Below are 14,352 nucleotides of genomic sequence, written 5' to 3' on the forward strand. Positions count from 1 at the left end.
GGATTTTGTTCTCATAAGGAGGGCACCGGTAACTTGTAACCTATCAGGCTCTCAGGCATGAGGTCAATCGATTCGGCATAGGCCTATATGTACTAGCGTTTTTGATTCCGGTTGGAGGTTGTGTCCCTCCAACTCTTTGTTGTATGACTCACTTTTATCTTTGGATATTTGGAGAAGTTTGCCTTCGGTAACCGCTCTCTCACTCGACAGACCGAAACAGGGGGGAGGAATGGTGTTTTTCGTTGACGTCCTGCCATGCAACCACCAACACAGCTGCAGAATTTAGCACACGTGTGTCCACTAACACATCCGTGTCATTTCGGATGCATGAAACAACGTTTCTTGGCCCTTTTAGCGTTTACAGCTTGGTCAGTTGCTTTGTGTTCAAAGAAGACAGCGGGTGTTGTGAAAGTTTACATCAGCTTATGTTTGCTGTGGCGCGTGGATGGAATGCTCATGTTTTGTTCCGGGTGGTGGAGGCCTGTGTTCCAGAGAGGTCCTGCTCAAAACTCCTTTTAAAACACCATCGAGCATCCGTCATAACTTCCGACATTGATCGAACGTGGATTTCGTTCTCATAAAGAGGGCACCGGTAACTTGTAACCTATCAGGCTCTCAGGCATCAGGTCAATCGATTCGGCATAGGATTATATGTGCTAGCGTTTTTGCTTCCGTTTGGAGGTTGTGTCCCTCCAACTCTTTGTTGTATGACTCACTTTTGCCTTTGGATATTTGGAGAAGGTTGCCTTCGGTAACCGCTCTCTCACTCGACAGACCGAAACGGAACTTTAGCTCCGGGTTGTGCATATTATTGGCCTGCTCTACTGGGTCAAATTGTATCCCCCAACAACAGATATGGCTCAAACAAACAAAGTACACTCTAAGCCTACCTCTAGGCTTAACCCTGACTTTACCCGCAAGAGGCTATGCCAAGCCTGTGCGAAATGTGAGGCTCCCTTTCACGGGCGCAATTTTGGCACAGATAATGGCCGCGACCAGCCCGAAGCAGGTCACCTTAGTTGCCCGGCTAGCTCAGTCGGTAGAGCATGAGACTCTTAATCTCAGGGTCGTGGGTTCGAGCCCCACGTTGGGCGCATCTATTAGCCCTCTCTCTTCCCAACGGGGTCTCGTTTTCCAGCGTGGAAAGCGAGTCCACCATTGCCGGAAAAGTCCAGGTCTGCTTTTTTTTATAAGCTGACCCATGGACTGGCTGGCCGTAGGTCTCTGTGGTGCAATCGGACAGCGCGTTCGGCTGTTAACCGAAAGGTTGGTGGTTCGAGCCCACCCAGGGACGAATGGTGTTTTTCGTTGACGTCCGGCCATGCAACCACCAACACAGCTGCAGAATTTAGCACACGTGTGTCCACTAACACATCCGTGTCATTTCGGACGCATGACACGACGTTTCTTGGCCCCTTTTAGCGTTTACAGCTTGGTCAGTTGCTTTGTGTTCAGAGAAGACAGCGGGTGTTGTGAAAGTTTACATCAGCTTATGTTTGCTGTGGCGCGTGGATGGAATACTCATGTTTTGTTCCTGGTGGTGGAGGCCTGTGTTCCAGAGAGGTCCTGCTCAAAACTCCTTTTAAAACACCATCGAGCATCCGTAATAACTTCCGACATTGATCGAACGTGGATTTTGTTCTCATAAGGAGGGCACCGGTAACTTGTAACCTATCAGGCTCTCAGGCATGAGGTCAATCGATTCGGCATAGGCCTATATGTACTAGCGTTTTTGATTCCGGTTGGAGGTTGTGTCCCTCCAACTCTTTGTTGTATAACTCACTTTTATCTTTGGATATTTGGAGAAGTTTGCCTTCGGTAACCGCTCTCTCACTCGACAGACCGAAACGGGGGGACGAATGGTGTTTTTCGTTGACGTCCTGCCATGCAACCACTAACACAGCTGCAGAATTTAGCACACGTGTGTCCACTAACACATCCGTGTCATTTCGGACGCATGAAACAACGTTTCTTGGCCCTTTTAGCATTTACAGCTTGGTCAGTTGCTTTGTGTTCAAAGAAGACAGCGGGTGTTGTGAAAGTTTACATCAGCTTATGTTTGCTGTGGCGCGTGGATGGAATGCTCATGTTTTGTTCCGGGTGGTGGAGGCCTGTGTTCCAGAGAGGTCCTGCTCAAAACTCCTTTTAAAACACCATCGAGCATCCGTAATAACTTCCGACATTGATCGAACGTGGATTTTGTTCTCATAAGGAGGGCACCGGTAACTTGTAACCTATCAGGCTCTCAGGCATCAGGTCAATCGATTCGGCATAGGATTATATGTGCTAGCGTTTTTGCTTCCGTTTGGAGGTTGTGTCCCTCCAACTCTTTGTTGTATGACTCACTTTTGCCTTTGGATATTTGGAGAAGGTTGCCTTCGGTAACCGCTCTCTCACTCGACAGACCGAAACGGAACTTTAGCTCCGGGTTGTGCATATTATTGGCCTGCTCTACTGGGTCAAATTGTATCCCCCAACAACAGATATGGCTCAAACAAACAAAGTACACTCTAAGCCTACCTCTAGGCTTAACCCTGACTTTACCCACAAGAGGCTATGCCAAGCCTGTGCCAAATGTGAGGCTCCCTTTCACTGGCGCAATTTAGGCACAGATAATGGACGCGACCAGCCCGAAGCAGGTCAACGCAGTTGGCCTGCTAGCTCAGTCGGTAGAGCATGAGACTCTTAATCTCAGGGTCGTGGGTTCGAGCCCCACGTTGGGAGCATCTATTAGCCCTCTCTCTTCCCAGAGGGGTCTCGGTTTCCAGCGTGGAAAGCGAGTCCACCATTGCCGGAAAAGTCCAGGTCTGCTTTTTTTTATAAGCTGACCCATGGACTGGCTGGCCGTAGGTCTCTGTGGCGCAATCGGACAGCGCGTTCGGCTGTTAACCGAAAGGTTGGTGGTTCGAGCCCACCCAGGGACGAATGGTGTTTTTCGTTGACGTCCGGCCATGCAACCACCAACACATCTGCAAAATTTAGCACACGTGTGTCCACTAACACATCCGTGTCATTTCGGACGCATGACACGACGTTTCTTGGCCCCTTTTAGCGTTTACAGCTTGGTCAGTTGCTTTGTGTTCAGAGAAGACAGCGGGTGTTGTGAAAGTTTACATCAGCTTATGTTTGCTGTGGCGCGTGGATGGAATACTCATGTTTTGTTCCTGGTTGTGGAGGCCTGTGTTCCAGAGAGGTCCTGCTCAAAACTCCTTTTAAAACACCATCGAGCATCCGTAATAACTTCCGACATTGATCGAACGTGGATTTTGTTCTCATAAGGAGGGCACCGGTAACTTGTAACCTCTCAGGCTCTCAGGCATGAGGTCAATCGATTCGGCATAGGCCTATATGTACTAGCGTTTTTGATTCCGGTTGGAGGTTGTGTCCCTCCAACTCTTTGTTGTATGACTCACTTTTATCTTTGGATATTTGGAGAAGTTTGCCTTCGGTAACCGCTCTCTCACTCGACAGACCGAAACGGGGGGACGAATGGTGTTTTTCGTTGACGTCCTGCCATGCAACCACCAACACAGCTGCAGAATTTAGCACACGTGTGTCCACTAACACATCCGTGTCATTTCGGACGCAGGAAACGACGTTTCTTGGCCCTTTTAGCGTTTACAGCTTGGTCAGTTGCTTTGTGTTCAAAGAAGACAGCGGGTGTTGTGAAAGTTTACAGCAGCTTATGTTTGCTGTGGCGCGTGGATGGAATGCTCATGTTTTGTTCCGGGTGGTGGAGGCCTGTGTTCCAGAGAGGTCCTGCTCAAAACTCCTTTTAAAACACCATCGAGCATCCGTAATAACTTCCGACATTGATCGAACGTGGATTTCGTTCTCATAAAGAGGGCACCGGTAACTTGTAACCTATCAGGCTCTCAGGCATCAGGTCAATCGATTCGGCATAGGTTTATATGTGCTAGCGTTTTTGCTTCCGTTTGGAGGTTGTGTCCCTCCAACTCTTTGTTGTATGACTCAGTTTTGCCTTTGGATATTTGGAGAAGGTTGCCTTCGGTAACCGCTCTCTCACTCGACAGACCGAAACGGAACTTTAGCTTCGGGTTGTGCATATTATTGGCCTGCTCTACTGGGTCAAATTGTATCCCCCAACAACAGATATGGCTCAAACAAACAAAGTACACTCTAAGCCTACCTCTAGGCTTAACCCTGACTTTACCCGCAAGAGGCTATGCCAAGCCTGTGCGAAATGTGAGGCTCCCTTTCACGGGCGCAATTTAGGCACATATAATGGCCGCGACCAGCCCGAAGCAGGTCACCTTAGTTGCCCGGCTAGCTCAGTCGGTAGAGCATGAGACTCTTAATCTCAGGGTTTTGGGTTCGAGCCCCACGTTGGGCGCATCTATTAGCCCTCTCTCTTCCCAACGGGGTCTCGGTTTCCAGCGTGGAAAGCGAGTCCACCATTGCCGGAAAAGTCCAGGTCTGCTTTTTTTTATAAGCTGACCCATGGACTGGCTGGCCGTAGGTCTCTGTGGCGCAATCGGACAGCGCGTTCGGCTGTTAACCGAAAGGTTGGTGGTTCGAGCCCACCCAGGGACGAATGGTGTTTTTCGTTGACGTCCGGCCATGCAACCACCAACACAGCTGCAGAATTTAGCACACGTATGTCCACTAACACATCCGTGTCATTTCGGACGCATGACACGACGTTTCTTGGCCCCTTTTAGCGTTTACAGCTTGGTCAGTTGCTTTGTGTTCAGAGAAGACAGCGGGTGTTGTGAAAGTTTACATCAGCTTATGTTTGCTGTGGCGCGTGGATGGAATACTCATGTTTTGTTCCTGGTGGTGGAGGCCTGTGTTCCAGAGAGGTCCTGCTCAAAACTCCTTTTAAAACACCATCGAGCATCCGTAATAACTTCCGACATTGATCGAACGTGGATTTTGTTCTCATAAGGAGGGCACCGGTAACTTGTAACCTATCAGGCTCTCAGGCATGAGGTCAATCGATTCGGCATAGGCCTATATGTACTAGCGTTTTTGATTCCGGTTGGAGGTTGTGTCCCTCCAACTCTTTGTTGTATGACTCACTTTTATCTTTGGATATTTGGAGAAGTTTGCCTTCGGTAACCGCTCTCTCACTCGACAGACCGAAACGGGGGGACGAATGGTGTTTTTCGTTGACGTCCTGCCATGCAACCACCAACACAGCTGCAGAATTTAGCACACGTGTGTCCACTAACACATCCGTGTCATTTCGGACGCATGAAACGACGTTTCTTGGCCCTTTTAGCGTTTACAGCTTGGTCAGTTGCTTTGTGTTCAAAGAAGACAGCGGGTGTTGTGAAAGTTTACATCAGCTTATGTTTGCTGTGGCGCGTGGATGGAATGCTCATGTTTTGTTCCGGGTGGTGGAGGCCTGTGTTCCAGAGAGGTCCTGCTCAAAACTCCTTTTAAAACACCATCGAGCATCCGTAATAACTTCCGACATTGATCGAACGTGGATTTCGTTCTCATAAAGAGGGCACCGGTAACTTGTAACCTATCAGGCTCTCAGGCATCAGGTCAATCGATTCGGCATAGGATTATATGTGCTAGCGTTTTTGCTTCCGTTTGGAGGTTGTGTCCCTCCAACTCTTTGTTGTATGACTCACTTTTGCCTTTGGATATTTGGAGAAGGTTGCCTTCGGTAACTGCTCTCTCACTCGACAGACCGAAACGGAACTTTAGCTCCGGGTTGTGCATATTATTGGCCTGCTCTACTGGGTCAAATTGTATCCCCCAACAACAGATATGGCTCAAACAAACAAAGTACACTCTAAGCCTACCTCTAGGCTTAACCCTGACTTTACCCGCAAGAGGCTATGCCAAGCCTGTGCGAAATGTGAGGCTCCACCATTCGGGCGCAATTTAGGCACAGATAATGGCCGCGACCAGCCCGAAGCAGGTCACCTTAGTTGCCCGGCTAGCTCAGTCGGTAGAGCATGAGACTCTTAATCTCCGGGTCGTGCGTTCGAGCCCCACGTTGGGCGCATCTATTAGCCCTCTCTCTTCCCAACGGGGTCTCGGTTTCCAGCGTGGAAAGCGAGTTCACCATTGCCGGAAAAGTCCAGGTCTGCTTTTTTTATAAGCTGACCCATGGACTGGCTGGCCGTAGGTCTCTGTGGCGCAATCGGAAAGCGCGTTCGGCTGTTAACTGAAAGGTTGGTGGTTCGAGCCCACCCAGGGACGAATGGTGTTTTTCGTTGACGTCCGGCCATGCAACCACCAACACAGCTGCAGAATTTAGCACACGTGTGTCCACTAACACATCCGTGTCATTTCGGACGCATGACACGACGTTTCTTGGCCCCTTTTAGCGTTTACAGCTTGGTCAGTTGCTTTGTGTTCAGAGAAGACAGCGGGTGTTGTGAAAGTTTACATCAGCTTATGTTTGCTGTGGCGCGTGGATGGAATACTCATGTTTTGTTCCTGGTGGTGGAGGCCTGTGTTCCAGAGAGGTCCTGCTCAAAACTCCTTTTAAAACACCATCGAGCATCCGTAATAACTTCCGACATTGATCGAACGTGGATTTTGTTCTCATAAGGAGGGCACCGGTAACTTGTAACCTATCAGGCTCTCAGGCATGAGGTCAATCGATTCGGCATAGGCCTATATGTACTAGCGTTTTTGATTCCGGTTGGAGGTTGTGTCCCTCCAACTCTTTGTTGTATGACTCACTTTTATCTTTGGATATTTGGAGAAGTTTGCCTTCGGTAACCGCTCTCTCACTCGACAGACCGAAACGGGGGGACGAATTGTCTTTTTCGTTGACATCCTGCCATGCAACCACCAACACAGCTGCAGAATTTAGCACACGTGTGTCCACTAACACATACGTGTCATTTCGGACGCATGAAACGACTTTTCTTGGCCCTTTTAGCGTTTACAGCTTGGTCAGTTGCTTTGTGTTCAAAGAAGACAGCGGGTGTTGTGAAAGTTTACATCAGCTTATGTTTGCTGTGGCGCGTGGATGGAATGCTCATGTTTTGTTCCGGGTGGTGGAGGCCTGTGTTCCAGAGAGGTCCTGCTCAAAACTCCTTTTAAAACACCATCGAGCATCCGTCATAACTTCCGACATTGATCGAACGTGGATTTCGTTCTCATAAAGAGGGCACCGGTAACTTGTAACCTATCAGGCTCTCAGGCATCAGGTCAATCGATTCGGCATAGGATTATATGTGCTAGCGTTTTTGCTTCCGTTTGGAGGTTGTGTCCCTCCAACTCTTTGTTGTATGACTCAGTTTTGCCTTTGGATATTTGGAGAAGGTTGCCTTCGGTAACCGCTCTCTCACTCGACAGACCGAAACGGAACTTTAGCTTCGGGTTGTGCATATTATTGGCCTGCTCTACTGGGTCAAATTGTATCCCCCAACAACAGATATGGCTCAAACAAACAAAGTACACTCTAAGCCTACCTCTAGGCTTAACCCTGACTTTACCCGCAAGAGGCTATGCCAAGCCTGTGCGAAATGTGAGGCTCCCTTTCACGGGCGCAATTTAGGCACATATAATGGCCGCGACCAGCCCGAAGCAGGTCACCTTAGTTTTCCGGCTAGCTCAGTCGGTAGAGCATGAGACTCTTAATCTCAGGGTTTTGGGTTCGAGCCCCACGTTGGGCGCATCTATTAGCCCTCTCTCTTCCCAACGGGGTCTCGGTTTCCAGCGTGGAAAGCGAGTCCACCATTGCCGGAAAAGTCCAGGTCTGCTTTTTTTTATAAGCTGACCCATGGACTGGCTGGCCGTAGGTCTCTGTGGCGCAATCGGACAGCGCGTTCGGCTGTTAACCGAAAGGTTGGTGGTTCGAGCCCACCCAGGGACGAATGGTGTTTTTCGTTGACGTCCGGCCATGCAACCACCAACACAGCTGCAGAATTTAGCACACGTGTGTCCACTAACACATCCGTGTCATTTCGGACGCATGACACGACGTTTCTTGGCCCCTTTTAGCGTTTACAGCTTGGTCAGTTGCTTTGTGTTCAGAGAAGACAGCGGGTGTTGTGAAAGTTTACATCAGCTTATGTTTGCTGTGGCGCGTGGATGGAATACTCATGTTTTGTTCCTGGTGGTGGAGGCCTGTGTTCCAGAGAGGTCCTGCTCAAAACTCCTTTTAAAACACCATCGAGCATCCGTAATAACTTCCGACATTGATCGAACGTGGATTTTGTTCTCATAAGGAGGGCACCGGTAACTTGTAACCTATCAGGCTCTCAGGCATGAGGTCAATCGATTCGGCATAGGCCTATATGTACTAGCGTTTTTGATTCCGGTTGGAGGTTGTGTCCCTCCAACTCTTTGTTGTATGACTCACTTTTATCTTTGGATATTTGGAGAAGTTTGCCTTCGGTAACCGCTCTCTCACTCGACAGACCGAAACGGGGGGACGAATGGTGTTTTTCGTTGACGTCCTGCCATGCAACCACCAACACAGCTGCAGAATTTAGCACACGTGTGTCCACTAACACATCCGTGTCATTTCGGACGCATGAAACGACGTTTCTTGGCCCTTTTAGCGTTTACAGCTTGGTCAGTTGCTTTGTGTTCAAAGAAGACAGCGGGTGTTGTGAAAGTTACATCAGCTTATGTTTGCTGTGGCGCGTGGATGGAATGCTCATGTTTTGTTCCGGGTGGTGGAGGCCTGTGTTCCAGAGAGGTCCTGCTCAAAACTCCTTTTAAAACACCATCGAGCATCCGTAATAACTTCCGACATTGATCGAACGTGGATTTCGTTCTCATAAAGAGGGCACCGGTAACTTGTAACCTATCAGGCTCTCAGGCATCAGGTCAATCGATTCGGCATAGGATTATATGTGCTAGCGTTTTTGCTTCCGTTTGGAGGTTGTGTCCCTCCAACTCTTTGTTGTATGACTCACTTTTGCCTTTGGATATTTGGAGAAGGTTGCCTTCGGTAACTGCTCTCTCACTCGACAGACCGAAACGGAACTTTAGCTCCGGGTTGTGCATATTATTGGCCTGCTCTACTGGGTCAAATTGTATCCCCCAACAACAGATATGGCTCAAACAAACAAAGTACACTCTAAGCCTACCTCTAGGCTTAACCCTGACTTTACCCGCAAGAGGCTATGCCAAGCCTGTGCGAAATGTGAGGCTCCACCATTCGGGCGCAATTTAGGCACAGATAATGGCCGCGACCAGCCCGAAGCAGGTCACCTTAGTTGCCCGGCTAGCTCAGTCGGTAGAGCATGAGACTCTTAATCTCCGGGTCGTGCGTTCGAGCCCCACGTTGGGCGCATCTATTAGCCCTCTCTCTTCCCAACGGGGTCTCGGTTTCCAGCGTGGAAAGCGAGTTCACCATTGCCGGAAAAGTCCAGGTCTGCTTTTTTTATAAGCTGACCCATGGACTGGCTGGCCGTAGGTCTCTGTGGCGCAATCGGACAGCGCGTTCGGCTGTTAACTGAAAGGTTGGTGGTTCGAGCCCACCCAGGGACGAATGGTGTTTTTCGTTGACGTCCGGCCATGCAACCACCAACACAGCTGCAGAATTTAGCACACGTGTGTCCACTAACACATCCGTGTCATTTCGGACGCATGACACGACGTTTCTTGGCCCCTTTTAGCGTTTACAGCTTGGTCAGTTGCTTTGTGTTCAGAGAAGACAGCGGGTGTTGTGAAAGTTTACATCAGCTTATGTTTGCTGTGGCGCGTGGATGGAATACTCATGTTTTGTTCCTGGTGGTGGAGGCCTGTGTTCCAGAGAGGTCCTGCTCAAAACTCCTTTTAAAACACCATCGAGCATCCGTAATAACTTCCGACATTGATCGAACGTGGATTTTGTTCTCATAAGGAGGGCACCGGTAACTTGTAACCTATCAGGCTCTCAGGCATGAGGTCAATCGATTCGGCATAGGCCTATATGTACTAGCGTTTTTGATTCCGGTTGGAGGTTGTGTCCCTCCAACTCTTTGTTGTATGACTCACTTTTATCTTTGGATATTTGGAGAAGTTTGCCTTCGGTAACCGCTCTCTCACTCGACAGACCGAAACGGGGGGACGAATGGTGTTTTTCGTTGACATCCTGCCATGCAACCACCAACACAGCTGCAGAATTTAGCACACGTGTGTCCACTAACACATACGTGTCATTTCGGACGCATGAAACGACTTTTCTTGGCCCTTTTAGCGTTTACAGCTTGGTCAGTTGCTTTGTGTTCAAAGAAGACAGCGGGTGTTGTGAAAGTTTACATCAGCTTATGTTTGCTGTGGCGCGTGGATGGAATGCTCATGTTTTGTTCCGGGTGGTGGAGGCCTGTGTTCCAGAGAGGTCCTGCTCAAAACTCCTTTTAAAACACCATCGAGCATCCGTCATAACTTCCGACATTGATCGAACGTGGATTTCGTTCTCATAAAGAGGGCACCGGTAACTTGTAACCTATCAGGCTCTCAGGCATCAGGTCAATCGATTCGGCATAGGATTATATGTGCTAGCGTTTTTGCTTCCGTTTGGAGGTTGTGTCCCTCCAACTCTTTGTTGTATGACTCACTTTTGCCTTTGGATATTTGGAGAAGGTTGCCTTCGGTAACCGCTCTCTCACTCGACAGACCGAAACGGAACTTTAGCTCCGGGTTGTGCATATTATTGGCCTGCTCTACTGGGTCAAATTGTATCCCACAACAACAGATATGGCTCAAACAAACAAAGTACACTCTAAGCCTACCTCTAGGCTTAACCCTGACTTTACCCGCAAGAGGCTATGCCAAGCCTGTGCGAAATGTGAGGCTCCCTTTCACGGGCGCAATTTAGAAACAGATAATGGCCGCGACCAGCCCGAAGCAGGTCACCTTAGTTGCCCGGCTAGCTCAGTCGGTAGAGTATGAGACTCTTAATCTCAGGGTCGTGGGTTCGAGCCCCACGTTGGGCGCATCTATTAGCCCTCTCTCTTCCCAACGGGGTCTCGGTTTCCAGCGTGGAAAGCGAGTCCACCATTGCCGGAAAAGTCCAGGTCTGCTTTTTTTTATAAGCTGACCCATGGACTGGCTGGCCGTAGGTCTCTGTGGCGCAATCGGACAGCGCGTTCGGCTGTTAACCGAAAAGTTGGTGGTTCGAGCCCACCCAGGGACGAATGGTGTTTTTCGTTGACGTCCGGCCATGCAACCACCAACACAGCTGCAGAATTTAGCACACGTGTGTCCACTAACACATCCGTGTCATTTCGGACGCATGACACGACGTTTCTTGGCCCTTTTAGCGTTTACAGCTTGGTCAGTTGCTTTGTGTTCGAAGAAGACAGCGGGTGTTGTGAAAGTTTACATCAGCTTATGTTTGCTGTGGCGCGTGGATGGAATGCTCATGTTTTGTTCCGGGTGGTGGAGGCCTGTGTTCCAGAGAGGTCCTGCTCAAAACTCCTTTTAAAACACCATCGAGCATCCGTCATAACTTCCGACATTGATCGAACGTGGATTTCGTTCTCATAAGGAGGGCACCGGTAACTTGTAACCTATCAGGCTCTCAGGCATGAGGTCAATCGATTTGGCATAGGCCTATATGTACTAGCGTTTTTGATTCCGGTTGGAGGTTGTGTCCCTCCAACTCTTTGTTGTATGACTCACTTTTATCTTTGGATATTTGGAGAAGTTTGCCTTCGGTAACCGCTCTCTCACTCGACAGACCGAAACGGGGGGACGAATGGTGTTTTTCGTTGACGTCCTTCCATGCAACCACCAACACAGCTGCAGAATTTAGCACACGTGTGTCCACTAACACATACGTGTCATTTCGGACGCATGAAACGACGTTTCTTGGCCCTTTTAGCGTTTACAGCTTGGTCAGTTGCTTTGTGTTCAAAGAAGACAGCGGGTGTTGTGAAAGTTTACATCAGCTTATGTTTGCTGTGGCGCGTGGATGGAATGCTCATGTTTTGTTCCGGGTGGTGGAGGCCTGTGTTCCAGAGAGGTCCTGCTCAAAACTCCTTTTAAAACACCATCGAGCATCCGTCATAACTTCCGACATTGATCGAACGTGGATTTCGTTCTCATAAAGAGGGCACCGGTAACTTGTAACCTATCAGGCTCTCAGGCATCAGGTCAATCGATTCGGCATAGGATTATATGTGCTAGCGTTTTTGCTTCCGTTTGGAGGTTGTGTCCCTCCAACTCTTTGTTGTATGACTCACTTTTGCCTTTGGATATTTGGAGAAGGTTGACTTCGGTAACCGCTCTCTCACTCGACAGACCGAAACGGAACTTTAGCTCCGGGTTGTGCATTTTATTGGCCTGCTCTACTGGGTCAAATTGTATCCCCCAACAACAGATATGGCTCAAACAAACAAAGTACACTCTAAGCCTACCTCTAGGCTTAACCCTGACTTTACCCGCAAGAGGCTATGCCAAGCCTGTGCGAAATGTGAGGCTCCCTTTCACGGGCGCAATTTTGGCACAGATAATGGCCGCGAGCAGCCCGAAGCAGGTCACCTTAGTTGTCCGGCTAGCTCAGTCGGTAGAGCATGAGACTCTTAATCTCAGGGTCGTGGGTTCGAGCCCCACGTTGGGCGCATCTATTAGCCCTCTCTCTTCCCAACGGGGTCTCGTTTTCCAGCGTGGAAAGCGAGTCCACCATTGCCGGAAAAGTCCAGGTCTGCTTTTTTTTATAAGCTGACCCATGGACTGGCTGGCCGTAGGTCTCTGTGGTGCAATCGGACAGCGCGTTCGGCTGTTAACCGGAAGGTTGGTGGTTCGAGCCCACCCAGGGACGAATGGTGTTTTTCGTTGACGTCCGGCCATGCAACCACCAACACAGCTGCAGAATTTAGCACACGTGTGTCCACTAACACATCCGTGTCATTTCGGACGCATGACACGACGTTTCTTGGCCCCTTTTAGCGTTTACAGCTTGGTCAGTTGCTTTGTGTTCAGAGAAGACAGCGGGTGTTGTGAAAGTTTACATCAGCTTATGTTTGCTGTGGCGCGTGGATGGAATACTCATGTTTTGTTCCTGGTGGTGGAGGCCTGTGTTCCAGAGAGGTCCTGCTCAAAACTCCTTTTAAAACACCATCGAGCATCCGTAATAACTTCCGACATTGATCGAACGTGGATTTTGTTCTCATAAGGAGGGCACCGGTAACTTGTAACCTATCAGGCTCTCAGGCATGAGGTCAATCGATTCGGCATAGGCCTATATGTACTAGCGTTTTTGATTCCGGTTGGAGGTTGTGTCCCTCCAACTCTTTGTTGTATAACTCACTTTTATCTTTGGATATTTGGAGAAGTTTGCCTTCGGTAACCGCTCTCTCACTCGACAGACCGAAACGGGGGGACGAATGGTGTTTTTCGTTGACGTCCTGCCATGCAACCACCAACACAGCTGCAGAATTTAGCACACGTGTGTCCACTAACACATCCGTGTCATTTCGGACGCATGAAACAACGTTTCTTGGCCCTTTTAGCATTTACAGCTTGGTCAGTTGCTTTGTGTTCAAAGAAGACAGCGGGTGTTGTGAAAGTTTACATCAGCTTATGTTTGCTGTGGCGCGTGGATGGAATGCTCATGTTTTGTTCCGGTTGGTGGAGGCCTGTGTTCCAGAGAGGTCCTGCTCAAAACTCCTTTTAAAACACCATCGAGCATCCGTCTTAACTTCCGACATTGATCGAACGTGGATTCGTTCTCATAAAGAGGGCACCGGTAACTTGTAACCTATCAGGCTCTCAGGCATCTGGTCAATCGATTCGGCATAGGATTATATGTGCTAGCGTTTTTGCTTCCGTTTGGAGGTTGTGTCCCTCCAACTCTTTGTTGTATGACTCACTTTTGCCTTTGGATATTTGGAGAAGGTTGCCTTCGGTAACCGCTCTCTCACTCGACAGACCGAAACGGAACTTTAGCTCCGGGTTGTGCATATTATTGGCCTGCTCTACTGGGTCAAATTGTATCCCCCAACAACAGATATGGCTCAAACAAACAAAGTACACTCTAAGCCTACCTCTAGGCTTAACCCTGACTTTACCCGCAAGAGGCTATGCCAAGCCTGTGCGAAATGTGAGGCTCCCTTTCACCGGCGCAATTTAGGCACAGATAATGGCCGCCACCAGCCCGAAGCAGGTCACCTTAGTTGCCCGGCTAGCTCAGTCGGTAGAGCATGAGACTCTTAATCTCAGGGTCGTGGGTTCGAGCCCCACGTTGGGTGCATCTATTAGCCCTCTCTCTTCCCAACGGGGTCTCGGTTTCCAGCGTGGAAAGCGAGTCCACCATTGCCGGAAAAGTCCAGGTCTGCTTTTTTTTATAAACTGACCCATGGACTGGCTGGCCGTAGGTCTCTGTGGCGCAATCGGACAGCGCGTTCGGCTGTTAACCGAAAGGTTGGTGGTTCGAGCCCACCCAGGGACGAAGGGTGTTTTTCGTTGACGTTC

At 49.3% G+C, this 14,352-nt stretch overlaps 18 non-coding genes across 18 annotated transcripts; all 18 read left to right on the forward strand.

Moving 5' to 3' along the window:
* The first annotated feature begins 1,021 nt into the window (after positions 1-1,021).
* Positions 1,022-1,094, forward strand: trnak-cuu (transfer RNA lysine (anticodon CUU)). Its single transcript has one exon. It is a non-coding gene; the product is annotated as a tRNA-Lys (tRNA).
* A 126-nt stretch (positions 1,095-1,220) lies between these two features.
* Positions 1,221-1,294, forward strand: trnan-guu (transfer RNA asparagine (anticodon GUU)). The gene has a single exon. It is a non-coding gene; the product is annotated as a tRNA-Asn (tRNA).
* A 1,358-nt stretch (positions 1,295-2,652) lies between these two features.
* Positions 2,653-2,726, forward strand: trnak-cuu (transfer RNA lysine (anticodon CUU)). Its single transcript has one exon. It is a non-coding gene; the product is annotated as a tRNA-Lys (tRNA).
* A 124-nt stretch (positions 2,727-2,850) lies between these two features.
* trnan-guu (transfer RNA asparagine (anticodon GUU)) lies at positions 2,851-2,924 on the forward strand. Its single transcript has one exon. It is a non-coding gene; the product is annotated as a tRNA-Asn (tRNA).
* Positions 2,925-4,281: 1,357 nt separating this feature from the next.
* On the forward strand, positions 4,282-4,354 carry trnak-cuu (transfer RNA lysine (anticodon CUU)). Its single transcript has one exon. It is a non-coding gene; the product is annotated as a tRNA-Lys (tRNA).
* Positions 4,355-4,480: 126 nt separating this feature from the next.
* Positions 4,481-4,554, forward strand: trnan-guu (transfer RNA asparagine (anticodon GUU)). The gene has a single exon. It is a non-coding gene; the product is annotated as a tRNA-Asn (tRNA).
* Positions 4,555-5,911: 1,357 nt separating this feature from the next.
* trnak-cuu (transfer RNA lysine (anticodon CUU)) lies at positions 5,912-5,984 on the forward strand. The gene has a single exon. It is a non-coding gene; the product is annotated as a tRNA-Lys (tRNA).
* A 125-nt stretch (positions 5,985-6,109) lies between these two features.
* On the forward strand, positions 6,110-6,183 carry trnan-guu (transfer RNA asparagine (anticodon GUU)). Its single transcript has one exon. It is a non-coding gene; the product is annotated as a tRNA-Asn (tRNA).
* A 1,357-nt stretch (positions 6,184-7,540) lies between these two features.
* trnak-cuu (transfer RNA lysine (anticodon CUU)) lies at positions 7,541-7,613 on the forward strand. The gene has a single exon. It is a non-coding gene; the product is annotated as a tRNA-Lys (tRNA).
* A 126-nt stretch (positions 7,614-7,739) lies between these two features.
* trnan-guu (transfer RNA asparagine (anticodon GUU)) lies at positions 7,740-7,813 on the forward strand. Its single transcript has one exon. It is a non-coding gene; the product is annotated as a tRNA-Asn (tRNA).
* A 1,356-nt stretch (positions 7,814-9,169) lies between these two features.
* Positions 9,170-9,242, forward strand: trnak-cuu (transfer RNA lysine (anticodon CUU)). The gene has a single exon. It is a non-coding gene; the product is annotated as a tRNA-Lys (tRNA).
* Positions 9,243-9,367: 125 nt separating this feature from the next.
* trnan-guu (transfer RNA asparagine (anticodon GUU)) lies at positions 9,368-9,441 on the forward strand. Its single transcript has one exon. It is a non-coding gene; the product is annotated as a tRNA-Asn (tRNA).
* Positions 9,442-10,798: 1,357 nt separating this feature from the next.
* trnak-cuu (transfer RNA lysine (anticodon CUU)) lies at positions 10,799-10,871 on the forward strand. Its single transcript has one exon. It is a non-coding gene; the product is annotated as a tRNA-Lys (tRNA).
* Positions 10,872-10,997: 126 nt separating this feature from the next.
* On the forward strand, positions 10,998-11,071 carry trnan-guu (transfer RNA asparagine (anticodon GUU)). Its single transcript has one exon. It is a non-coding gene; the product is annotated as a tRNA-Asn (tRNA).
* Positions 11,072-12,427: 1,356 nt separating this feature from the next.
* Positions 12,428-12,500, forward strand: trnak-cuu (transfer RNA lysine (anticodon CUU)). The gene has a single exon. It is a non-coding gene; the product is annotated as a tRNA-Lys (tRNA).
* A 126-nt stretch (positions 12,501-12,626) lies between these two features.
* Positions 12,627-12,700, forward strand: trnan-guu (transfer RNA asparagine (anticodon GUU)). The gene has a single exon. It is a non-coding gene; the product is annotated as a tRNA-Asn (tRNA).
* Positions 12,701-14,056: 1,356 nt separating this feature from the next.
* On the forward strand, positions 14,057-14,129 carry trnak-cuu (transfer RNA lysine (anticodon CUU)). Its single transcript has one exon. It is a non-coding gene; the product is annotated as a tRNA-Lys (tRNA).
* A 126-nt stretch (positions 14,130-14,255) lies between these two features.
* On the forward strand, positions 14,256-14,329 carry trnan-guu (transfer RNA asparagine (anticodon GUU)). The gene has a single exon. It is a non-coding gene; the product is annotated as a tRNA-Asn (tRNA).
* The last annotated feature ends 23 nt before the right edge of the window (positions 14,330-14,352 follow it).

The sequence above is a fragment of the Siphateles boraxobius genome, unplaced genomic scaffold (genome assembly GCF_051911475.1).
Source record: "Siphateles boraxobius isolate OS27281-9 unplaced genomic scaffold, OSU_SipBor_1 61, whole genome shotgun sequence".
Classification (NCBI taxonomy): Eukaryota; Metazoa; Chordata; class Actinopteri; order Cypriniformes; family Leuciscidae; genus Siphateles; species Siphateles boraxobius.